Below are 26,175 nucleotides of genomic sequence, written 5' to 3'. Positions count from 1 at the left end.
AAGGATGAGCACAGAAGACAGACTAACTTAGGAGAGCATTGTTTTGACAGCTATGGTCTGATTCATTTTGTGGCATAACAGCTTGCAGGCTTCTGAGGAACTACTTTGGTGTAGGCAAGTTCTGGACCAGTTTTAAGCCAGGATATTCTGCAGTGCTGATAGAAACCACAAGAAACCATTCAAGAAACCACACTTAGATGCTTACTATGGCTGCTCCTACTGGAGGGAGGCTGCTCAAGAGGCCTGATATACAGCTTGTACCAGGCTGCCTCTTCTCAAAGCAGCAGATGGGTGCTGCTGGTTGCAGGGCAAAAGGAAGGGTTGGATTTATCTCAAAGCTGAGTCACAGCCAGATGAAAAGCTTCTGCAGTGAGTCACGTTCCCAGCAAAGGGCAAGGTGACCTGACTGACAGAGACTTCTGCATCACAAACCATGTTGCATCTTGCTGGAAGTGACAGCAGAAGAGAAATGTGCAGGTCTATACACTGAAAGCAAACCTTGGGACAGCAGGGGGACAGATCCACTCCTCATGCAGTATTTAACAAGCCATTCTGTCTGTGATTCTAGGAACAAGGTCAATTAAGCACTTGGGAGACAATTCTGCAATTTCACTGAAGATATCTAATCTGCTTTATTGTTTCCAGCCCAAGCACCTCTTTGGTGGAAGAGAATTTGCAAGCAGGGCTGATTGAAAATGGTTTTCCACCTAAGACAGTGAGGACCTCACCTTTGGCTGGCTGACATGCTTCCAAGTCTTGAAGATAATTAACAAGCTCTTCTCAGAGCCTCTCTTCTGAATGAGGGAGAATATCACAGATCGAGTCAGTCTAGAAGCATCCCATTCATCTCCAGCTGTTGTTTGATAGCCAATCGTGGGCTTGAATACTTTAATCTAACAAAACACCCAGCTCTCACTTTGTACATTACCAAACATACTCAGAGTTGTAGGAAGGTCAGCCCAGAGCACAGCAGGAAACAGCCACCAAAGGGAGCTCCAAGCTCAGCAGGTAGTGCTCTGCCTTTGGAATTGGGGCTGGCCCACATTGCCTACACATGGAAGAGCTCAGATGGGAAAGATGCTGTCTTCAGAGACAGGAAGCAAAAGAAACAAAACAAGCTCCTTTCCAGCCCCCAGAATCCTTATGCATTTCTATTAATTAAAAATCCAAAGGTAATTTGTCAAGAGATTAACTTAGATGCTATAGCCAGCTCCCAGAGCAAGTAATTGCATTCTGTCCCCACTGTCACACTTCACTTCTCTGCTCTGATGGTTGCTGCCTCCCTTTCATTATCCAAGTCTAACACACTTGAACAAGTGTATTCTGGATGTCAGGATGCATTACAATGCTTCACCCAACACGTGAGAAATTAAGGCACAAGAAGAACAAGTGATGGAAGAGCACATGTGGATCCCAGAGTCAGACCCAGAGCACTCCCATGTTCCCAAAGCAGATGGGGTTTGAGGTGAGAGGCCCTAAACTGCACAGAACCTGCAGGACCAGCATTAGAAAGTGCTCCATCTCCTGCTCACGCTTCCTTGTGTTTCAGACCATTGACTCTTAACCACAGCTGGTTGCTTCCCTGCCCATTACACTCTTCCCCCAAAGGTTCATCGTCCCACTCCATCACCTGCCTCTCAGCCAGCCCAAATCCCCCCCAGCCCTGGATGCTGGGAGTTGTGCTAATCACTACCAGAGGAACAGATTAAAGGACTGGTTTGCAGCCATCCATCAGCCCCATTTACACGAGAATTGTCAGGCTGCAAATAGAAAGAGAGGTGATGTGAAACAATCCTGTCTGAAGGTTTTTAGCACTCTTTACAAATTGCTGTGGTGAATAACTTGTTGCCTGTATTTATCCCTTTTCAAATCGTCTCTTAGCTACAGTCATCCATCTTCATTCCTCCCCGCTTGCTCCAGACACTCTCTGCAGCTACCTCATTATTTTACATTTGTACACTGCCACTTGGCTGAGCCTTGCTCAGGGACACAGAGCAACCTCCAGAGGGCTGATCCTTCCCTGGGGGCAGTGCCACTGGTTTAAGGGTGGATGCAGCACAGCCCTCCTACACATCTCCTCTGGCAGTGTGATTGCAATGGGATGAAAGAGCAGCATCAGGGTACCTATGTCCCAGCCAGGACTTGTGCTGCAAACAACCTCAGAAAGCAAACCACATGCTCTGTAAGAAGGTCTTCGTAGGTACATGGCGAGGTTTCACATAAAAACATTGATAAACTCCAATGTTAGAGCCTGCCCAGCATGGGGGAGCAGCAATGATGCCTTGTGCTCAGAGCTCACCTCTCCCTCACGTCTCCAGCAATGTAAGGCATGTGGCTGTTATCTGAATGTCCCTTCCAAACTGAATGTACTCTTTTCCCCCCATGCTTCAGATTCCCTCCTTCATCTCCCAGTCATAACTGAATGCCCTAAATGTATTCACTGCCCAACATCAAAACCACTGCTGGCTCTAATTTATGCCCTGTACCAACTTGTTTTATTGGCCCTTAAGTAGAGTTCAGGGGATAATGTTTGTACGAGAGATGCTACACAAAATAAGCTTGCATTGTGCTATAAATTGTAGCCAAAGTACAACTAAGATGGGCACAAAATTACAGGCTGCAAGGAGGTGGTTTGAGAGCATTCACTTATGTGGGAGGGAAGAGTGATTCCCTTCATGACAACGATCACTGGGGAAAACTCTGTAGCTCATATTATTCCGGTGGTCAGGCTACAGAGGGCTCCTCTCCTCAATCCATAACTCTAAAGGCCAGGTTTTGTTAAAAGAACATTGACAAGATCAAAGCCCTGAAGCCCTGGGGTCTCTGTATATCTGTCTCAGGAGCTGACCCTGCCATTTAAGAGAGAATAAAACAAATGCCTCAGTCAAGGGCAGCTTGAAGCTCAATGGCAGGAGTGGGACAGACCCAGGGATGCTGGAATTGCCACGTGATGCCATTTGAGGGCAGAAACATTGGGATTTAGAAGCACAACTTGTTTAGGTACAGGCAGGAAGAAAGCAATCTGAGGATGACTTCACATGGGGGAGAGGCCTCAGGAAAAGGAAGATCATAGGATGGTTTGAGTTTGGAGGGACTCTCAAAGGTCACCCAGTGCCACTCTGTGCAGTGCACAGGGACACCCACAGCTCCAGCAGTGCTCAGAGCCCCGTCCAGCCTGACCTTGGCTGTGTGCAGGGATGGGGCACCACCACCTCTCTGGGCAACCTGTGCCTCACCGCCCTCAGTGCCAAACCTTCTTCCTTACATCCACTTTAAATCCCTTTAAACACCTGAGTCTGATGCTTGGAGCCATCCCTTTACCTCTGGCCAGCTCTCCCTGGTCCCAATTTATTCAGCACCAACACCAGCAGCCCTTTAACAGACAGCCCTAAGAGCTCTCCTTCAATCCAGGCCCTGCCTTTTGCATTATGTAACATCTCTCCGCCTCAAATATTCCCCAAGCTGAGAAGCTGTTCGTATAATAGATGAATGCTCCGGCTGGACATTTTTATTTTTATTATGTTTAATTCACTTTATCCACTGCTAATTTCCCTTTCGCTCTGTGCCTGTCAGGAATCCATGTCTCAGCAGTTCAGTGAGCAGAACAGCCCGAGCATATATCAGCCTTCAGAAATAGCACCCCAGTGGCTCAGCTGGCTGGCAGAGCTGCTGAGCAGCACTGATCTGCCTCTAGAGGCACAGCTCTCTGGGTCAGACAGGGGCATGGGCTTCCAGCTCCACTCCTGTTTGCTCCTAACATACCCTTGCTTTCCTTACTATAACACAGAAGCTGCTCTGAGAACCTGTTGGAGCTATGGGCATCCTTGTTCATTGCAATAGGACCAGATGTGGCCTTTAAGGGTCCCTTCCAACCCAAACCGTTCTATGGTTCTATGATGACACCCCCAGCAAAGATCTGACCCCCATTTGCGCTGGGTGCTGGGTCAAGATTTACTCTGAGAGCCTCCCTAAGGGGATGGCAATAATATCCCTGAATATTCAGTGTGCAAAGTCCACACTGGCCCCATGACAGCTAAAATAGGTTATCACACAGAACCCGTAAAGCATGAACAACAATTATGTTGATACGCGAGCCAGAAGTGAAGCGTCTAAATATGCTCCTTTCACATCTACTGAAAATAAACCACTTGTTCATGGAAATAAGGCCTCCCCCCTCGCCCTTCAGCCCCTACATGCATAATCATTTTGTTTGGAGTAGTGCAACATTTCTCCCTCTCTGCTGAAAACTATCAGTCCGATGTGGCGTGAGCTCATGAGTAGCTCCAGTCAACAAATTGTGTTTTCCAGCAGAGGATAATATTCAGCCTCCCCCCCCAGTCCTTAAATCAGTTCTAATTAGAAGGGCAGAGAATCAAAGATGCCCCTCGGAGACTGCAAGATGAGCGTTACTCCATACAAACAGACAATGGGAAGAAATAAAGCAGAAAGTCTCCCTAGATTGGGATGCCAAGGAGGTGTTTGGGGTGGATTGGATCTTGTAACGTCAAGGATGAGTTATTTACACCCCTTTCTGAGGCTCACACATGTACAGCAGCATGCTTTCCCCTTCCACAACCTTACTATCTCCTCCAGCAGCCTGACTGCATCATCTCCATCTCTTTAAGTACCAAAACAGCCAAACATGCTTATGAAAACTGCCCTCCACTTAACCAGGGGCAGCACAGAGGGCTAAACGACAGGGCAAAGCACCACCATCAAAAACCTGCTGCTAAACCAACACCCACAGGCATCACTGAGACCATTTTGCAATGGGAACGCTTCAGTTTGGAGATCCTGGGAGGAAACTCAGAGCCACCCCCCCATATCATTTACCTCCATAGCAAAACAAAGAGCAAAAGCTGTGCTTGTCTCTCTAACAGACTAAGAACAAAATGTTGCCTAAAACCATTCGAGCTCCTGGGCTTTGTGAAAAGGTAAGAAAATTGCAGGTAGCATTTGCAGTACTTTTCAGATTACTCACCATTCAACAAGAGACCGAAAGGATGGGTTGAATCAATAAGGAGGGAAAACATTTGACCAAGCTGAGAGTTTGTTTGATCTCATCTAGAAATCCTGCCCTGGGCCACCACTTGAATCAGGGTTTACTTTTTTTTGCCATTCTCTTCCTATTTTCCCATAATTACATTCCTTTTAATAAGCATACCCTTGATACAAAGCAAGGATGCCCCCATCTCCCTGCTATGGCTAAAAGGGAAACTCCAATTAGAGAGAGGGAAAAAAAACAACCCACCTAAGAGCATCAAAACAGGGAAGCGATTAAAACTTGCAGTCATTAAATAAACCACCACTGTGTGCTGCTGATGGACTCGGGAAAGATAGAAATCAATTTCCAATTGATCCCATGAATTCACATCTGACATTAATAGTTCCATAGATCTGCGTCAGACACTTGGAAGTCTACAAAGCCAATTATTACCTGAATGCATCCACAGCAACAAGAACAGCCACCAATACGTCTGAACAGCGAGCCAACAGAAAGCAAAAGCATAACCCAGCAGGTGGAATCTTTCACCTCTGACATACAAAAGCTCAGGGTTAAACAATATTCTCTCTCTTTAACCACAAATAAGCTTAGAGCACTGAGCCCTGCTTACCACCACGCTGCGCCTGGCTTTATCAATTATTTATTGTTGTCCTGCACATTCAAGTGCAGAGGAGGCCAACATGGGAGTGTGGGATGTAACCAAAGCCAACAGCCTTCACCAAACCACCTCCCCCCCCTCCCCATAAGCACTCTCAGTGCTGCACTGGATGGGTAATGATTTTCTGCCAGCAAATATAACTACTTTTGAAGATCTCACTAGAAAAGTCAATTATCTCAGGACAGCCAGCAATCTTTTACTTGCAAGGGAAAGAATTATTGAATTGTACTTTGAAAACAGAAGAAATAACTTCAGAGTACATATAAAGGGAGGAAATAGAGCGCACCTAGTGGCTGCATGGGGAGGAATAAGTTGCTTCAATGGTCTTTAGCAGATTAAAACTGGGCATGAACAAGCTGGTGTGCAAATGTGATCACGACGCAGCAATTACACCAAGAGAAATGCAGGAAGCCTGAAGAATGAGACTCAAAAAGAAACAGTTAAGACAGCAGGACCAAGGTAGGATCAGGTTGGATATCAGGAATATATATAACTTATATATATATAAGATATACAACACCACCAAAAGAGTGGTGATGCATTGACATGAGCTACCAAGAGGATGGTAGAGTCACCATCCCTGGTGCTGTTCAAGAAGTGCTTAGATGTTGTACTAAGGATCATGGTTTAGTGGGGAAATACCAGTGTTTGATTGAACTGGATGACCTTGGAGGTCCTTCCCAGCCTTGGTGATGTACATGATGCTGTGTACATCTCACTTGTTCTCAGCATCGCTGTCAGTGTAACCATATGCACTGAGCAGAACATAACAGCCCTTGGAAAAAGGCACTGTGCAAAGCAGGAGTGCACTACCTGCCACTAAGAGGTTAATTGTGGAAGTACTAAGGCAGACTGGTAGACCAAGGTGTATCAAGTCAATGAGGATGCATTGTCCTTCACCATAAGCTGGTGTTTGCATCAAGGTGCAGATACTCTGATCACCTCCCAAAGTTCTAAATCACATGTTGGGTGTTGCCCTCCCCTGCACATTGCTAACACAGCAAAGTACTCTCCTGCAGCCAAATGGCATAAGCAGACAGATGGGCAGAGGAGGAAGATTCTGCAGAGCAGCAGATTAGCCCCAGGAAGGAGCAGTTTGGTGCTCACTGCAGAGTGTTTATTGCGTTCTTTTAATTGCTGGCCTTGGAAGTCAGAAAGGGAGAGGAAAGGAAGGAGCGAGCAATGCCTCCTGGCTCGTGTGCTGAATCCAATGGGATGGGAGAGCCAAGTCCTAGCAAAATCCCAGCACTAAAGGTTGACCACCATGCAGTATGATGGGGTTTGGCCCAATATCACTTAAGCACCCTTGAAAAGCCTCCCTCTGCTGAAGTCGTGGCCATTTAGCTACCTGCCTTAAGACTTGCACTGAGCTCAGGGGGAAGAACAAAGAGGCACTGAAACATCACAGTGCTGTTCTTCCCTTAGCAGCTATTACAACAGCAGAAAACATAACCTGAATAACCGGATCATTGCATCCTCAATTCAGAAAGCCTAACAGGCTCAGCTTAAGAATACCTCTTCCCTCTGGATAGTTCTCCTTTGTTGTTATTTTGGCTTTTAAGAGCAGGAAGAAATTAGAAGAAGAGCCAGCTTTGATGCTAAAATATTTTGATTTCCTCTTTATTTGCTCCTGAAGTAGAAGAGGATTTAGTTCAGCGTTTTCTATTTCCACAAGGCCATGACCAAAGAGAAACAATTGGTATTAGATATTTCTATAGCCAGCATGCCACAGAAGCTTTGCTGCTGACTCGGAAATGTTATCTATGAAGGTGCTAATAAAAGCAGGAGCATGCACACACACACAGAGGTACCTGAAAGCAGCAGTACCAAGCAATTCTCTGGGAGTAGCAATACAAGTCAGAGTCAATCTCCTCTCACCTTACGCCTCATTAGAAGAGAGGTTCTTCTCTGCCTGAGCTGGGTTCTGATATTAGCTTTCAATTACCTAGTGTACATTTTAAACACTTCCCCAATTACCTCAGCCACCTCTCTCCCATTAAGGGTCCCCCAATCGATATATGGGCTCTATTCCATTCCCAAACTCCAGTGGAATACAAAAGCCAATCCATTCTGTCCATAATCCCAGGGAGGAATCACTCTTCCTTACCCTCTAACACCACATCCCTCCCTCCCCAAGCCCAGCTTTCATTGCCTGCTGCATCTCACCTCAGCTCACTAATGATTACCTCCTCCAGCAATAAATAGAAAGACTCCAACTCTATGCCACGCAGATATTTATTACCCACGGTGCCCTTTGATCCTGTTTAGTCTAATTGAGCCTGGCACGCAGCTCCAGGTTGCTAATGTATTTCCACCATAAACTATATTTGCAGACAGATGGAAGTTGCATGATTGCCTCCTTTCGTCGCTATTAGCGGAGCAGTCAGCTCCTTATTTTTACTTACAATTTAATTACGAGGCATATGGAAACACTGAGAGCATGGAAGCCAAGGCCCTGACATAGATTTCTGTGCTTCTCTTACACCTTTAAGCCACCTCTCTCCTTTTTAAGGACTCAAGTAACCTAAAGCAGAGCTGCTGTGCAGCACCCAGGAGCAGAGATGCCTCTGGGAGCTGTGAAAGAAGATGCTCTAGGTTTATGTGACTTCAGCCCTGCCTGCATTCCTACTCCAGCACAGCAAGGAATTGATGCTGCTGGCAACAGCTGATCCCCATCCCAAGAACATCACTTGCACTGCACTGCTTTGCTGAGACAAGCCCCAGCTGTCATTAAACCAGTTAGCTTGGGCAATGATCTTAGCATAGCTGGAGGTAGTTAGACCTCATCAGCTAATTGCCTGAGCATTTATTCAACAACAGCTCTCTGAAATGTCAGAGACCTAGTAAAAACCAAGATGCTTCAACTCCTGCCTGTTCTTAAATATCAAGATGCCATTAGCTGTTCTTATCACCCTCCAGGAAGTAAATGGGAGGAATGATGGCAGTTCCCCAGCTCTTTGCATCCCTGTCTCAGCTCCCTTTGCTGCAGATGCCCGTGGGGATGGGGCTGTTTGGGAGGCATATCCAGCCCCACAGTAGGCACAGGCTGGGAGATGCATGGCCAGGAGGGCTGGGTGCAGGATGCCTTCTAGGCCTTGTGTTTCCCTGTGTGCTCTTCATCCCAAAGCAGGATGCACATTAACAACAGCCAAGACACAAACAGCCTCTGGCTGCTCCTTAGGTGCAGATGTGAATGGAGCAGCAAGCATGGACTGAGCTACAAAAGCTGAGAATTAGAAACCTATAGTAATTTACCCCCAAAGGCAGATCTTTCCCTGACAGTAGCTTACAGGAAAGATCCAGAGAGAGACACAGCCCTCACCTGTGGGGTTGTGGTTCTGCTCAGGCAACAGTAGCCCTTACCAAGGGGAGCCCATTAAACCAAGCTGCTCCCACTGTCTCATCATGCAAAGTTTCCTTGTTTTCTTTTACAGTTTTCAAACTGAAACAACAATAAAACAGAACCTGAGAATGGAAGCAAACCCAAGAGAATAGGAGGGGGCAGGGAAGGATGGAAATATGACACTCAATTCAACCCCCCCCATCCCTCCCAAGATGCCTGACAATTCAGTTACTGAGTAAGTGACAGCCCTATTCAGGAGGATAATTGAATCCCCATCAATTAAGCAGAAAAATCAGATCAAACTCACAATGAGACTGCTGAAAAAATTTATATATAAAAGAGTAAGAGGAACAGACAGCAAAAGCAAACAAATTGTACAGCATGGTCTAAAGCACTCCCAGGTCTGAGTTGTCCCACAGGAAGATGTGAACTACCTGGAGAGCAGCAGGAGCACCACCATCATCAGCTTGGACTGGTTCTGAGATCCACTGGACCTCCTGCACAGCCCAACACATCCCCTGTATGTATCTGGATAGAAGGGATGCTTTCATCCTATTGCCTCTCTCCTTGCCCTTTATCCTTTGACTTCCTTCCACCCCCAGTGTGACCCTATGCTTTATCCCTTCCTAAATTCCCATTCTGTTTCAATGAGTTCAATTTAAATTAAGCTAAATTGCTTTATTGGTGCCACTGAAATACAAGGATTTCAGGAGAACTTATACACACATACAAGCCACATTATGTAAAAAATACTTAAGAAAGGAATCCTCCAGTAAATGCAATCAATATTCCATGTAAAGCATTACCAGGAATGGAAATAATAATAATATATTAAAAAAAAAGAAAGGAGCACAGTTGAACTCTTAAGTGCACCATGAGCCTGCTCAAAATTCAGAGCTGATAACATGCCTGCATGCAATCAGCAGAATTCCAGCTCCATGCTGTGCTCATCCTGCTCCCAAGCAGTGATTCCAGCAGCAGCCTTGCCCAAATCCACACTCACTACCTGGGGGATATGGATCTGTTTCCTTAGGAGCCCTTCCCATTGCACTGCTGCTAATAAAAGCTGTAGATCTCCATCTCTATTGCTGTTGAATCCCATTTTGGATGCAGCCAGCAGGTGCTGATGGGGATAAAGTATTCATGTAATAATTTTAGACCTAAAGGGGGAATAACTCTACAACCATTATTGGAGTGCAGGCTTGTAACAGAGCTGGCTCCATACTCATGTTTCTGGCCTTAGAACCCCCTCTATAAGCAGTTACCAGCTGCCCATGACAAGGAAGACTCACACCCAGCAGAGCACTCTCTACCCCACTGAAGGAGTCCCCAATATTGCCCTCCATAGACCCAGTACAGCAACAGTCTTTCCACACAGCCAGATCAAGTTAAAGCATCTCAAGTCGGGCTCATAGGCAGCTACCTTCAGAAGCTACAAGCAATACAGAGGCCACATGGCTTTAGCAATGGTCATAACACTTCTGCACCCTTGCAGCACTAAAGGTCCATTCTGGCTCTGCTTTCCACCAGCCCAAGGTCAGGCTGGTTTCTCAAAGCAGGACTAATGTCTTCATTTTCCCACCTCCCTTGCAACTTCATTTATCCTTCCTATTCTGGTACCCTTTCTGTTTCAGCAACAGGTGATCATGCAAGCAAGGCAATGGTGCTGGGAGGCTTCAAGCTAAGTTCAACTGGATTTTGGGGTTGAGACCACAGTAAGAAGGCACATTAACTCTTCCAGCTCTGGGATGTGGGTTTGAGCCCTATTTAGCTCCAGGTGCACACACTGAACTCACCACCAGTGCTTGATCAGTTCAGCTCTGGATGGTGAGACCAGAACTCATTCTGAAGCAGCAGGGATGTTTGAATTCAAGGATAAGCAGCTCTACCTTACATGCCACAGCTCCTGTTAAGTGTTCACAGAGAGGCCAGAAAAGATACAGTTTTACTTGGTCTGATGGAGGATGCCCATGAGAAAAACACAACCCCCCTACAGAGCCTGCTCCTCTGTATGCAATAGTGCAGCAATACGTGGGCAGACACTCTATGCAAAACAACAGCACTATTTGTCAAAACAAAGTTAGGACAACAGAACAACAGTGATAAATAGTAATAATTGTGATATTACTATCAAGCGTGTGTTCTACTACATGCATGGCTCTACCTCTGCAGATCTATTTTGGGGGCTTTCAGTGTATCCTTAACAGCAGCCATCAGAATAGCTATAATTCCAGGAATCAAAGCTAACAAGAGATTAGGAAGCGTTGCTGGCAAACATTCTCTGCTCTAAGCTGGAAAACAAGAGCAGAACAGAGTGGGAATCCCTTGGCACCTCTCTGCAGGCTGCTGGCCACAGGCTTGGTCTGCTTGGCAGCCCCACCAAGAGCAGGTGAGGAGGGTTGAGATGAGACAGGACTCTTCCCCAGCAGCCTTCTCCTCTTCCCAGCCATAGCCTGAGCTTGTTTTCAGCCAAGCTGTGTTGTAAATTACCACTTGTCAAAGGCAACTTGGTGCTTACGGATGCGCTGATTTCAGGAGAGCATCCTCTCCCTTAGGGAAATGAGAGCACCACGAACTATAATCACTTTTTCAGATATATAATGGAGTAATCAATATTAATAGGGACGGTTATCTCCTTCTCCAACTTGTGTCCTTAACAGCAGATAAAACGCCTGTAAAACAGTCCCCTATTCAACATACGCTGTTTGCTTACTTCCAAAACATGCTATTTCTCAGAGCTATCGTCATGTGGGACTCATTACCCGCAAGGCTTTGGTCATTGATAAATCTGGAGGACCCTACACTGCCTCCAACAACCATTTGTAACGTAGCTTTTGTCTGCACTTTCCCATAGCTTTATTTGTTTTTTTATTGTTATCCCCCTGGAAGCCTCCAAATAAAAATGGATTTCGGAGCATAATGCGAACAAAGCATGCCCTAGAAAGGCCTCAAATGAAATTATGGATGATGCTTTTAGTTTAAACAGCATCTTTATGGCTTCTCTTAACAGACTGACTTCTCAGAAACCGGCTGGCTGCTACAGAACACCAATCTGGAAAGGAGAGAGTTCACAGACCCATTGCCTGACAGCAGCTGGAAGGCTCTGCAGCAATCCAGGGTAACCACCTTCACCCCTTCTCACACCTGGCCCTAATGAGCTTCCACCTGCACCACCCCACATAGCACCAGGGTAGAGCCCACCCCATTCCCCATGGAGCTGCAGACTGATAAACCCATTGATGCCAACCTGGTGGGGTAAAACAGGGGAAGAGTAAATCACATCACACACATAACAAAAAGCCAACTGCAACAGCTCCAAAGAACTACGTATAGATCATTAGATAGAATATACAGCCCCTGTGTTCTGATTAAGGGCTTGTAAAAGCAGAGGCTTGGCAATGTAAGTGCTGGATGGGTCAGTGTACCCTGTACTAAGTCTATTCAGACTGACATGTAAATTACAGCCCTGCTTGTGTCTTGCTTCTCCTCAAATGGGCTTAAGAGCACCCAGCAGTTGTTCCAGTGCCCATCGGACATCACAGCAGAAAGTTGTCAAGGAAGGGGTAATTGAAGTGAAGTATCTGTGAGGAGGAAAACAGACATGGGTGGGTGTGGTAGCAAAGCAAGAAAAGCCATCCTTTAATTGGAGGAACCATGCTTTCCTTTTAATCAGATCAGCAAGAAGTGCTCAGTGCCTGCAGGGCTGGGATTTCAGAGAAGGCTGGAGCAACCCTGCTGTTTTATTACAGTTACCACGCAGCACTCAGAACCTTTCCCTGCCAACATTTGCAGACTGATATTGAGGAGGGAAAAAAAAAGCCAACAAACTAGTCCTGGAGGATGGTGAGACAGCAAATGTAGACAGATCCTTGCATTTACCATCCCTCCCCCTACTGCAGTCAGCAGCTGTGGCCCAGGAGCAACATCATGAAGGAAAGGGATAGTACTGACACAGAGGTGAATCACAGACTGGCTTGAGTAGGAAGGGACCTTCAGCATCATCTAATTCCAACCCCTTTGCTGGGGGCTGACTGCAAACCAATGGATCAAGGAGGTCAAACAACAGAACCGGAGTGCACATAAGCATCCAAACATAACCCTATGCTATATGACCCATCCCGTATCTTTGTGTGCATCATCTGATGAATACCACCTTCATGCTACTGCTAAAACAATCCATGAACTAACACTCCAAGGGCTGAATTCACAGGAATACACCCCAGAAGTGGCAAACAGGAGATGCTATTACACCAAGGCAATGAAGCTTCAAGCTTTGATAGACAATTACTATGCTTTTCTGCAAGGTTCACCTCTGGGTAGGATACAATCAGATTCCAAAACCAATCCCCCCCCACACACACCACAATGCAGAAATCTACCAGCATTATTTTCAGATCTGTGGCTCAAGAAGTGCAGCATCTTTATTGCACACATAGAACAGAATGAGATCTGTGCCTCTTCCCGGCAGCCCCCAAGACAGAGCACTGCAGCAGGAGGTTCCCACCATTTGTCAAACACTGCCTGTCAAGAGCACTCAGATGAAAGGCCAAAGCAGCAAGTTTCCTTAGCTCTGCTGGAGAGACAGCTGCATATCACACCATTAACGCCATGATCTGAGATTTGTTTACTGTCTTGGGCCAGAGACGAGCAGAACAACTTGTAGCAATGAAAGCGCTTTGGTGCTCCAACACAGAGCTCTGTAATTTACCAGCTCTGTTCAGCTCTTCCTCCAGCAGGGAAGCCAGAGACAAAGGTAATCGCTGCAGACAACATGCTGTGAGCTAGTCTGAATTCTGGAGGAAACAGACAGAGCTAAAACACATTTTCCCATTCCCCATCACCTACACTGTGAGCTCCCAGCACAGCCCTCCACTTCCACAAGCAGGAGATGGAGGCAATGGGAGTCCCAGGAGAGCAGCAGGTGATAGGAGAAGAACTACAGCTCACATATGGTTCATAACTTGCACAGAGCCACCAAACTCCAGGAGGCAAAACCAGCAGACAACAAATCTCAGAATCCAATTTACAAAGCCTTGTTGAGATCCATACAGAACCTTCTCCTACTAAAATAGGTGTGCAGCTGCCCCCACTGCCCATCTCTCCACCTTCCACAAGGTAAATGCAACCGAACACAATGCTAACATACAGCAACTAAAACACAAGCAAACATTAAATCCATTAAATCCATAAAAAAAAGCAGTACCTGCTGAGACGGCTTCCACAACACCAGGCCCAACGCTGACTCCTCACTGCAGATGCAAGCTCATGCTCCAAGGCCAATCTCCAATCCCAGCAAACCAAATGTGTGCCCTCCACATCATCTTTTATGTAGCTCCTTTGGAACACCTGGTGCCCCACTGACTAATTGAGGATCGCTTTGAATCCTCAATGTTATCAGCTGTGCGATGTTTATCACCTGTTTCTCTCCCTGGTCCTTGCAATCTCAGGGTTGTTTAATTAGCAGACCTTCAGGAAGAGCTTTTTTAAAGGCCCTTCATGTACAATTCCTGTTGAAATGAGATAACCGCTCTATCTTTATGGATGTGGCCTTAAATCTTATTATTCCCGAGACAAAAAGCAGAGTTCTCTACCAAGGAAATTACTGTTAAAACCAAAGGACCCCAAACAGAAGTACTGTCTACCCAAATGGATGAATAGGCAACAAAACGGGGCAATTAATTAGAGATAATGAACCAGCATCTATCCTTTTTGCATTAGCTTATTGAAACCAGCTTCATTTTGCTATGGGTACATTTAATGGTTTGGAATGGGCAGACAGGATGGGGACTGAATCATCTCCCAGTTCTCTTTGAAGTGCTGAAAGGAGCTCAGCAAGGATGTGATGTTCAAAGTGAAAATGGAGAAGCAGCCAATGAGAGCATCATTTACCCACCCCAAATATGGAATAGGTGCTTACAGGTCCCATATCCAGGTCTCATCCTGAAACCGAGCCAAGAACCAATACAAGATAAAGATAGCAAAAGGGAGCTGGCAGGAATAGCGACAAACACTGATCCTTTTAGCAAACCAAGTGAGCTGAGTGGTGCTACACAGAGGTGTTCTTAGCGCACGGATCCATACGGTTTTGCTTCTCTTCTGTTGCAAACAGTACGCGGTACTGGCATAACTGGCAGCAATCTGGAGGGAATAAGACTTCTCGGGGATATTTTGCAACTTCCACTTAAGCTCAGTCTGTCTTTATATTCACTGTCATCTAAACTGTGAATATATTATATTTTCTCCCCAACTTTCCCATTTTATCATCTCCCGTCAGTGCCGTTTATTTGCAATCTCGACGCGAGCAGGAAGGGGGGTGGGGGGGAATCTTTATTTATTTATTTCTCGTTCACTAACTTCACCTTAATGTGTTATAATACAAAAACATAACAGCCCCTTTACCGGGGTTGGATAGCAAAGTTAATATTTCATTTTCTGTGTTTTATGTCCTGATGGCTTCCTGCTAACATCAGAGGTAATTCACACATACTTCACCGGGAAATGTAATGGGGTGGAAAGACATTCCCCAGCTCCGCAATCACTTTGCTAGCAAAGACAGATGGAATGGGGACTTGCAGAAACGCATTGGTGGTGTCTATTCTGGACAGACTCGAAGCAATTTATATAAGCCACTAATACGTTTGTCAGGGAGACATCAGACATTTTCTTATTCCTTTTGTTTGTTCGCAACGTAAACGAGAGGGGGAGAAAAAAAGAATGGATGCCTTTTACTGAGATGCAATCTTTAAGTTAGTGGCGTGGAAAATTGCATTGATACTTCCTGAGCAAAATGATCAACTTTATTGAACAGCAGCGAAAGCTGAACCGTTTGCATGAGGGGTTTAAAAAAGAAATCACCTCCTATGACAAGGGAAACAGGAAGTAAGAGCTGTTTTATCTGGACGTTCCCCAAGGTGTAAGAACTTTAATTGGAGGCCAATTTATTTTTGGGGTAGAAGGAAAGCAATGGATCAAAGGCTGCGTTGAAATAAGAGGTGGGAAATTGGAGGGAAATAGGGCTGAGTGTGCTTTGAAGGAGGTAATGTGATGGTTTAGGTGTGGCGTGGCCCATTGAGCTCTAAGATGCCACATTAGGTGCAGCTCACGCTGACTTGGGTAGGTGTGAGCAGTGCCATCAGTTGGTTGACATCACTTGGTCACATGCCAGGCTATAGGTGCTCTCCCTCCAGCCATCAATGCAATTCATAAGCAGTTTCAAACTCCTCAAGAAGAATAGATGGAATCAGAAAATGATCAAAAAGCATCACCCCACCAAGACAGAGCAGGGAGACTGCCTGGGAGGAACCCCATCCCCATCACAATCTTCCATTTCTGAGTGAAGTCTAAACAGAGTCCTTCTAGACAGCAGCAATAGAAACCCAGCACTTGTTCTTCTGTATGTGGAAAGCAGCTCAGCATTTATTTTATGCTACCTAGGAGGGTTTCTAGAGAGATGCTGCCCTGTTCAGACTCTATTTGAGCCACATGTCAAGGTTACAAAGGTTGTTTATTTACAAGGAACCCCACCTTCCCCATCTACATGCTTTCTGGATGGACTGGGATCTTATCTATGTTGATTTGCACTTAATTGTGCCCAAGGAGGCTGTGGATGCCCCATCCTAGAGGCATTCAAGGCCAGGCTGGATGTGGCTCTGCGCAGCCTGGTCTGGTGGTTGGCAACCCTGCATACAGCTGGGGGTTGGAACTAGATGAGCACTGTGGTCCTTTTCAACCCAGGCCATTCCATGATTCCATTAATTCTCTGTCTATAAGAACATTCCTATCTCACTCCAAAAGAACACTTGGATGCAGGTAGAGCATCCCTCCTGAGTCCCACACGTTTATCCTCAGAGTCCTGAATTCACACAAACCCTGCTCGTCCCCAAACATTTCCTTTCTTTCCTCGAGCAGCAGCCCCAAGGAGATCTTTCATGAGTGTGCACGTCTCAGTTTGCCCATCCTTGAAGCAGTTTTGCTATTGGGGCACCTGAAGGTTGTCAGACTGATTTCCAGGAGCCCTGAGACAGCGTGAACCTCCCATTTCCTGTTAGATCTCATGTCTGGAACATCATGGACAGAGATAAGCTCTCTTTGTATAAGGAAAGAAAAAAATAAAAATAAAAGTACAGAAAACCACAGCGCTCCCAGGACTTTCATTACAATTCAAAGGAAGCTTTCCTGCAACTGCTGTGAGCAGCGTGGCCGGCATTCTGAACAAGCCTCTAACACCAGTTAAAAGGCAGCTCTGCCAGAGGGTGGGGGGGAGGGAACATAAATAATCCAGTGGTCACCACTTGCACCGATGGGCTGAGCTTTGTGCTTCCCAGCTGCCTGCCTTGGATCAGAAGCAGCAGCATCACACACTCCAACATGAAAGCTGCTGCCGGGGTCTGTCTGAGCTTGAAAGTGGCGGTCATGCATCTCCCACTCCTTCTCCCTTACACTCCAAGCTCCTCCTTTGCTCATTGATTTAATTATTCATAAAGCGAGGCTCTAAGTACTCCAGCTAATCTCTCGCAATCTTTGCTTCCCCATTAAGGTGAGCAAAGAAGCTGCCACGATGCACGTGATGTCGATTCAGGTATTGATCAGCCTGCAGCATCCACCACCTCCAGCTGCAGCACTGGGTACCAGCTGGTCCCCAGTGCATCAGAGATGCAGGAACACACAGAAAAAGGACCTGAAAGGAACAAGCCCTGGAGCTGCCAAAGGCTGGGGGAAGCAGTGGGGGGATGGACAGTAAGGACAGCAATAATTTGGCCTAAAACAGCGGGATGAACAGTTTCTCATGTGGCTATTTTTGACACTAAGGATGCTATCATCTCTTGCCTCTCTGTGATGCCTTTGTGCCTGTTCTGTTCTCTAAGGAAATTTTAAAGGTGAGCTATGAAACAGGGAGAAAAGGGAAAAAAAGAGACGTGTTCAGATCCCAAGGTAGCATCCAGAGGTGTGTGTTGGCCTAAAAACTCCCATAAGCATCAGTGATGAGCACAGGTTGCAAGCCTGCTTTCCACCCAGGAAACAACCTGTACTTTAGTTTGCTGAGGCACCAGCAGATACTTTAAACCACATCTTAGTAGGCATTGGTTGAGCACCTCCAGTTTGCACACAGACCAAAGCACTGAGGCTGCAGCATCCCCATCTGCAAGGACAAAACACTGAGAGCAGGAAAACCCTCCAGCCCAGGAGCACAGCACATTCGTGGCATCAGTGACTATTTATTCAGTCTCTCTGATCAGACTGTTGCCTACAGGGCTGAGACCAGGTCTTGGTGCATGTATATGTATTTTCACATTGGTGAGGAAAAGCAGCAAGGCTTCTCACACGTTGTAATGAAAACCCATTGTGGTGGCTGCATTGCCTCCTCTCCCCTTGCTCGTGAGGTGAGGAGAACCCATTGCCATCAGATATAACAGAACTCTGTCGCATCTCTCAGCCAGCCACTCATCTGAGGGAAATAACTGATGGCACTTTCATTGCAGGGCTGGGAGTCTCCAAACCAAGAGCATCACAAACCTTTATCATCAACAAGCCTCAGAGAGAGAGAGCTTGCTGCTGAACAGGAAAGAGATGCCCATGCTCCAAGGACCTAGATGGGAAGGGAAGCATCGCTCCCATAGTGTTGCATGCACTCCCAGCTGTGTGTCCTTGTGCTGTACCTGCAACGCTTCCCTGCCAGCTGTCACCACAAAGCAAGAGCTCATTTAGATACTTTCCTGGTGTATCTGTGCTCCTCCTCTCAGGACGGGCCCATCTCTGCACCCACTGGGCTGTCTCAGTTGCTTTCTGCAGCCTGATGCCTGATGAATTTTGCATTGGAGTGGGAAGACAGGAGGCATGAGCTGAATATGATACGAAGTCAGAGCCAATTCCCATTTCAATTCTCCAGGAACATACAGGTGAATGTTTCATTTAATCATCCCATATCCTCCAAGGACTCTGCCTCTCTCCACTGCCTGTGCAGGCAAGTACACCTGAGACTGGAAAACCACCTTCAGCAGAAGCATGTGGGTAAAGAGATGTGGGGTTGCTGTTGTGGAAGAAGACACTCAGGCTTATATACATTGCTCAGAGCCCCACTCCCACCACAAACAGCCAGGCTCAAAGCAGCCCAAGCACAAGGGACAACCCCCAGGGTCTGGTGTCACATCCACACCGAACACTGAAGTTCCCAGCTCAGGAAACAGCTGCATTAGGAAAGGCAGGAGATTTCACATCAAATGCAGATTAGAGCTCAACTATTCCTCTCCGGGATGTGGGGAGAAACACTTAGATAACCAGACAACTGCATCTCACTGCATTAGGTAATTCTTCAAGGGTACACTGAAGTTCCCTCAAGCAGGCAGGCTCCAAGCCACTGTTCAAAACCAATTCTTTCAGCTTCAGCTATCTGAAAACAAGCACGGAAGAAGAGAGCTACGCAGCAGGAGCATAAGTATTCACATCACTTACCCATGGGCACTGCAGAGGAGTGTTTCTGGTCTCCCTCAGTGGTCAGGGAAGAAAACTCTCACCGAGGGTGATTTACAAAAGCTGTCAGGATGGCCAAAGATGGACCAGAAATAAGAGCTATAAAGGAAATAAGGGAGATTGGGAGATGAAATTGGAGAGCTTGAAAAGGGAAGTGAAGAGCATTAAGCCTGACAAGGACGAGGCCAAACCCGTAAATCCAGGCTCCCACCAAAGGATTTGCAGAGCACAGTAGGGCCCCCTGACCAAGAGCCCAATGCTTTGCACTAGGACAAGCAGCAAAGCTTCCCCCACATGGCACCAGGAACTGGAATCACCCGTATACGGCACAGCCAAGAAAAGTAACCTCAGCTCCTTCACACTTTGCATCTTAAATTTGTGTCTGTCTCCAGGAAAGAACAGGCTGTGAAGCAAAGATGGCTTTTCTGGTTTTTTTTTCCCCCCTCCACCATCATCCATTTCACATGTCAAACAAATTGAGGCCAGCTCTGAAGGGCTAAAAAAACAGAGCCCCTTGCAGCTCCGGAGCGCTGACTCGCACCACATCGGGGATCACAGCACCTTGTTTTGTAAATAAGTCTGGGGCAGCTGGAATAATATACCTGTCAAACAGCAGCGAGCTCCAGTTTCCCTTGACAGCACTGGCTTGCATGCGCCGCCTGCTTCTTACAAGAGCCTGTCAGGAGGGATCAATCCTTTCGACATACGTTGGTGCAAACAGCCACGTTGTTTTGGTAGGTTCTGGCCATTGGCCACAGACCTGAGAGAGGCTTCACCTCCCCCCACGTCCCTCATTTTGGTTTGGGGGCAGATGTGGATACTCTGCTGCAAGATTTAAGGTTGGAAAAGGCCTCTATGATCCTCTAGTCCAACTATCAGCCCATCAGCACCGTGTCCACTAAGCCACGTCCTTAAGTACTCTATCCCCATATTACTTTACCACCTCAATGGTATTACTCCACGACCTCCCCATGCAGCCTGTGCCAAAGCGTCACCACTCTACAGTAAGAAATAAGCTACATTTGGGCTGAATTACCACCGTCGTCTCTCTGCTGATAGAAAGACACATTAGAAAATTGGAATTCACCGAAGGAAAATAATTAAAGAATAAATATAGCGTCTCTGCAAATAGGAATTCATTAAAGTTTGCAAAGCACTCTGATATTTTGACAACTGCGCCATGGTGAAGCTCTGGTGGAAACTCAGCACGGTGCAGTCGGAGCAGGGATTAGAGGCTGCATCATAAATAATGCATACAGACAGACAGCTGGTGATGGGAGCAAAGAAGTGCTTGAGAGTAGCCCTGCAGTTACCATCGTCTGTTATTGTGCACGGGAAGAGCCATGGGTCTTGCAGAGCAAATTGTAGGTGCTTGAAGATGTAGGGATAAGAAGGAAGAACTCAGGTTACAAACTCTACTCCAATAATTTCCTCGCAGAGAAGTTTTTGAGTGGGTTTTACTTAGTGCGTACAAGCTGTGTTAACCAATCAAGCTGAAGCCCGTCAGCTGCAGTGGGATCCAGGTTTCCCATCCAAGGGTGGAGAAACAAGCTCTGGGAAGCCAATGTGTTCTCAAGGTCAAAAGCTGCCTGTGATCACAGCAGACATAGCAGAGCCAGGCCTGAGTACTCCATACCAAAGCATTTCAGACTGTCAGTGCAATAAGTGATAAGGGTGAAGTCAATGGCTTCATTGCAGGCTCATCTTGCTGGGCTGGGTTGGACCCACACACCCCACAGTAGTCAGAAAGGGAGGGGAAAAAGAGCAGAGCAAACATACCCAAATGTTTCCTTATCACTGCTCTGAGCACTGATTTATCAGACCATAACCCTAAGGGCAATTGCATTAAAATTATTAAGGCTCACACTAAGACTTGGACCATTGAGCATAAGCTTAGGCAAATTATTTCTACTTCTCTACAACCCAGTGCACTACGAACTCCTTTCAGACTCCTCCAGTTACCTAAGAGAAGCAGGTATATCCAGGGAGCAGTGCATCCCATCCAGCCCCTAAGTAGTCTTCAATGACCAGTGTGGTGTAGCCATAGGTACCACCTTCCTCAATGCACCACTGCAAGCAAGACTTATCCCAACCAAAATATCTTATTCTGGCAATGGGATCCTGCAAACAAGGACTTCTCCCTCCCTTTCTTCCATGCTACAGCTGCACAGAGCCAAACGTGGCTGAGATGGTCTAATGGTGTAGAAATTAAGCACCATGTGTATAGCCATGGGTTATATAAGCCTCATTGCTTTTAAAAACTACGCTAAAAAAGATGCAACGAGAAGCTGTATCATCCTCCACACGTTCTAAGGATGAAAGACCCTGTGTGAAAAGCATCAGCAAAACCTGCTCTGATCGTCCCTCCTTGCATCTCACTCAGGTTTGGCAACAGAACATGCGCTGCCCTTCCCAACTGTTCTGCACATCTATCTATATGAGGAAGATGTCTGAGCAGTGACTGATGGAGAAACCACTTCACCACGCCTCCCAAAGGACGTTATGACAGCAGGTTTTTATTCCGGAATAAAAAAAACACTCCAAAGTAATTAGCATCCTTCCAAAGTGAAGTAATTATGCTACAGCAAAGTCACTTATGTACCAGAAGTGTGTCCATGCAAGGAGCTATTCTGGACGGCTTCCGGCTGAACAGCTTATTCTGCAATAGCAATTCCTGTCAGTTCCCCAATGTAGGCAAGCCCAGCGAGTGACAATGATCTCTCACTTTCCCTCCTACAGGGAGAATGCCAGATTAGGAAACCTGGTGCTCTTCAGGAGATGCTTCAACCCGTTTGACAGATCTACCAGTTTAAGGGAAACTATTATATATGTGCATATACATATATATATATACACACACATATATATATATATTATTTTTGCACAAGTTTTATAACCACTGGTATAGCATTAGAGAAAGAGCAAACTCTCCCTTTGCACCTCAGGAGAAGGCAGAGCTCAGCTGTGCTGTCAGCTGTCAGAGCATCCACAGGGCAGAGTGCCTTGATGGACTCTCGAGCCACACGCAAAGCTTTGTAACACACATTATGACACACCAGAGACTCCAGCACCAATCACGAGCCTGAAGGAAAGCTGGCTGGGTTACACAGCTCCTAAGCTGCTCGTTTGACAATAAAAAGGACATGAAAGGCAGATAATATTTGGGTAGACAAGCACCGAAAATGCTGTGCTCTGTTGCCAGCTCAGGGTGCAGAGCAGCTCTAGCACTGCTCAGAGGTGGGCATGCATTCTCCTGCACTGCCTGCTGGCCAGACTCCAAGCAGTGATGAAGGCAGAAGGGTTAAGTGAGACCACAATGGCCTGGGATGATTTTCCTGTGGGCTGGCATGTGCTTTAAGTGCACTGATCTATCTTTGGCACTCCTTAGCATATTTGCTCAGCTTATTTGCATACACAAATATAAACCGCTCTCCAAAAATTGCTCAAGCAGAGTCTGGAGCAAATTAAACACTCAAGCTGAGGAGAGAGGGAGGGAGACAGTGCAAACTAGCTGCTCCACGCTCTGGGCCTGGAGCTGACATAGCTTAGAGCAGAGAGACTTGCAGACACTGAGGATGAGGAGAAAACATGGAAAACATGACAGCAAAGTCATGCTGCTGTAAGAGAATGGGGTGCATGAGGGGTATTATCATAGATTCATAGAATGGCCTGGGTTGAAAAGGAACACAATGATCATCTCATTTCAACCCCCTGCTGCGTGCAGGGTCACCAACCAGCAGCCCAGGCAGCCCAGAGCCACATCCAGCCTGGCCTTGAATGCCTGCAGGGATGGGGCATCCACAGCCTCCTTGGGCAACCTGTTCCAGTGCATCACCACCCTCTTGGTTAAAATACTTCCTCCTAAGATCCAACCTAAACCTCCCCTGTCTCAGTTTCAAACCATTCCCCCTTGTCCTATCACTATCCACCCTCATAAACAGCCATTCATCCTCCTGTTTATGTGCTCCCTTCAAGCATTGGAAGGCCACAATGAGGTATCCCTGCATGTTTTGGTTTTTTTTCAGTCAATATAGAAATCTGCATCTGTGTACAGCGATAGGGATTGTAATTAACCGAGAAAGACTTGGACAAAGATGAAGGCAGAGTACCTGAGCCAAAGCTTCGGGGGATGGAGGAGATGCCAGATGTCCACAGCCTTCCATCAAGCATCCACGAGGCCCAACTTGCAGACACCTGAGTTGGAACCCACCACCCAGCTCTGTCACAATGGGAAAGCACTGTGTGCCAAACAAACACCAGATGGGGACCGCTTGGACCACCCCAACCAGAGTGAGCTGCTCTGCTGCACAGCAGCTGAGTTGTGGCTCAGCCGTACAGCAATGTGGCTTCTAGCATAAGACCATAAATGCATCTGATTGTCTGCCCAGGGAAGTAATTTGCTGCGTCAGATTCTGGTAAGCAAAAGCTCCCATCATACTCAATATCAACCACTTGCACATTGAGCTCACCCAGGAGATGGGATGGAAGGTTTAAACAACACAGCCCTCAAAGAAAGGGCAGAAGAAATAGGTTTGCTTGGTCCAGATAAGGGCTTTCTGAACTGGGGATAGAATAACAGGCTTCTGATATGCAAAAGGTTGCTGTGAAAAGAGAGGTGAGCAATTATCCTTCAAGCCACTAGAGGCAGAACAGGGGAAAACGAGGTGAATTTGCAAGGGAGGAAGAAACCAAAAAGGGAAATTTGGGTTTGTTGATAGGATGATAAACATCCCAGCACTGAGGATGAATTAACACTGTTACATGGCACACAACAGGGGGCTCTCAGAGGGGGGATTTGAGGACGTCTGCCAAGGTTGGTGTGATCCAAGAAGGGTCGGGGATGGACTCAATGTCCTCCCCAGTCCCACCAACCCCTGAGCACATGAGCAAGAGCCACCAGACTACAAAGTCCCACTCCATACCACCTTGTGACCCTGATGCCCCAAAGCAGCAGTGCAGATATTACTAACAGGAGAACAGCAGGGGGGGGACAGATGGTGCAGTGTTTTCCTTCCCCTGCAGGCAAGCCCTTAAGGGATTCATTTCATACAGTGCAAGACGCAGCCTAATTCATCCACTTTTGGTCTTCCTTGACCCACCTAGAAAATGCAAAGCCCTCTCCCCATCACTCAGCACTGTGCAGCATCTCCCCATTCTCCCTCCCCCTCCAAAGCAAGTGAGAACACTCCAGCTGGGCACTGCCTTCAAACCTGCTCAGCCCAGAAACTCTGCTTTGCATTTCAGTTACAGGAGCTCAGAATGATGTTCTCTGAATGAGCTCTCACTCTCAGGGCAGAAATGAGGACAATCAGCTCTCAGGGTCTCTGTTTCTCCCCCCAACCCACAGCAAGCCTCCACTGGGGGCTGGAATTCATTTCCTGCACCCTCTGCCCATAGGAGTCAACTTGTAAGGACAAGAAGAGATGCTGTCACACTGAGACAGGGAAAAGAAGGCTTAGCTTGCTTTCTAGCACAGAGTCACTTCCAGTCTGTGCTGGGAATGACAGATCTCTCCTGGGTGCTGGAGTGTATCCAGGTTAGCAGTGTGTGCTCTGTCTCAAAGGGAAGAGGTAGAAAAGGCTGTGGAGGTTCTTTGTCCCTCGTTCCCTCACTGCTTGAGCTCCCAGGTGGAAAGTAAGGGGAGAAGAGGCAGCAATAAGTAAAAAGGGATCTACGGTGCCGGAACCAAACAGTGACAAATCGGCCCCAATTGGAACAGCTTCATTACAGCTTTTACTTGTGGCCTTTGCAGATAAATTAGGTCTGGCTCAAAACAAGATCCATCAGGAAGATAGTGTGCAAAAATGTCTGCCTGCCCTTTGCAAAGGTTGAAGCTCTTCTAACCAAGCCCTCCCAGACACTTGCTCAGATCAAGCAGAACAGATGCAGACTCAACCTCTATCTCTGATCAATGAGCTTTTCATCCCAGCCTCCATCTCTGTAATCAGTGGGAATGTTGTCAATGAAAGCAGAGCTGGCACCGCAGCAGAAAGACAGCCCAGCATTTCCATAACTCTCCTGTTATCTTTCAACCTCGTTTTGCAGCTCCCCTTAACCACACTGCCCCAGTTTGGGCTGATGTTCCCATCAGCCTCTGACACTCCCATCACCAACAAATCCATCTGCCCAAGTGAGAACCATAAACCAAAGATCTTTTTCCTGGATGTACGGCTTCAAACTATCCCTACGTGAGGGGCTGCGACCTCCAAATCCACTCCATCTGAACTGGAGGCATTGGGGGGTTGGATTAAAACTTGGTCACTGCAGCCCACTTAAATCAGCAGTGATTTCAGCAGAAGGGTATCCCACTAGTGGGGGGTTTTCCACTGAAATTCTGCATCTTTCCCATCCCCAAAGTCGCCTTTCTTCTTTCTATACAGCAAGGAAAGTAACTGATGCAAGAGAGCATTGATTAGCCTGGGGGAACCCGGGCGCATTCGGTGACAAAAACAGGAAGGGATCCAACAGTTGGGTCGTGCTTCCCTTTGATCTGAAAAACAATCCTTGCAAGGCCAAGGAGCATCATGGGGCACAATACAACGGGAATGAAGGGGAAGCCTGGAGCTGCAGCTCCCACTGAATAACAGAGTTACACACAAAGGATTCTCAAACATTTGCAGAAGAGCAGAGTGAGGAATCCTCTTTGTTCTGGGCATGTAACATTAGAGAACCTGTCAGCTCCCATTTCACTTGATGACTTGG

At 46.8% G+C, this 26,175-nt stretch overlaps 1 long non-coding RNA gene across 1 annotated transcript in view; it reads right to left on the bottom strand.

The window, feature by feature from the left end:
* Positions 1-23,662, bottom strand: part of LOC146755283 (uncharacterized) — a 133,390-nt gene extending 109,728 nt beyond the window's left edge. Inside the window, exon 1 of the long non-coding RNA XR_014938246.1 lies at positions 23,583-23,662. This is a non-coding gene — a long non-coding RNA (uncharacterized LOC146755283). The remainder of the gene's footprint in view (positions 1-23,582) is intronic.
* Positions 23,663-26,175: the final 2,513 nt, after the last annotated feature.

This window comes from Coturnix japonica, chromosome 34, assembly GCF_054131305.1.
Source record: "Coturnix japonica strain WE chromosome 34, WE-NBRP24, whole genome shotgun sequence".
Lineage (NCBI taxonomy): Eukaryota > Metazoa > Chordata > Aves > Galliformes > Phasianidae > Coturnix > Coturnix japonica.
The sequence above is the reverse complement of the archived record's forward strand: the minus strand, read 5'-3'. Positions and strand labels throughout refer to the sequence as shown.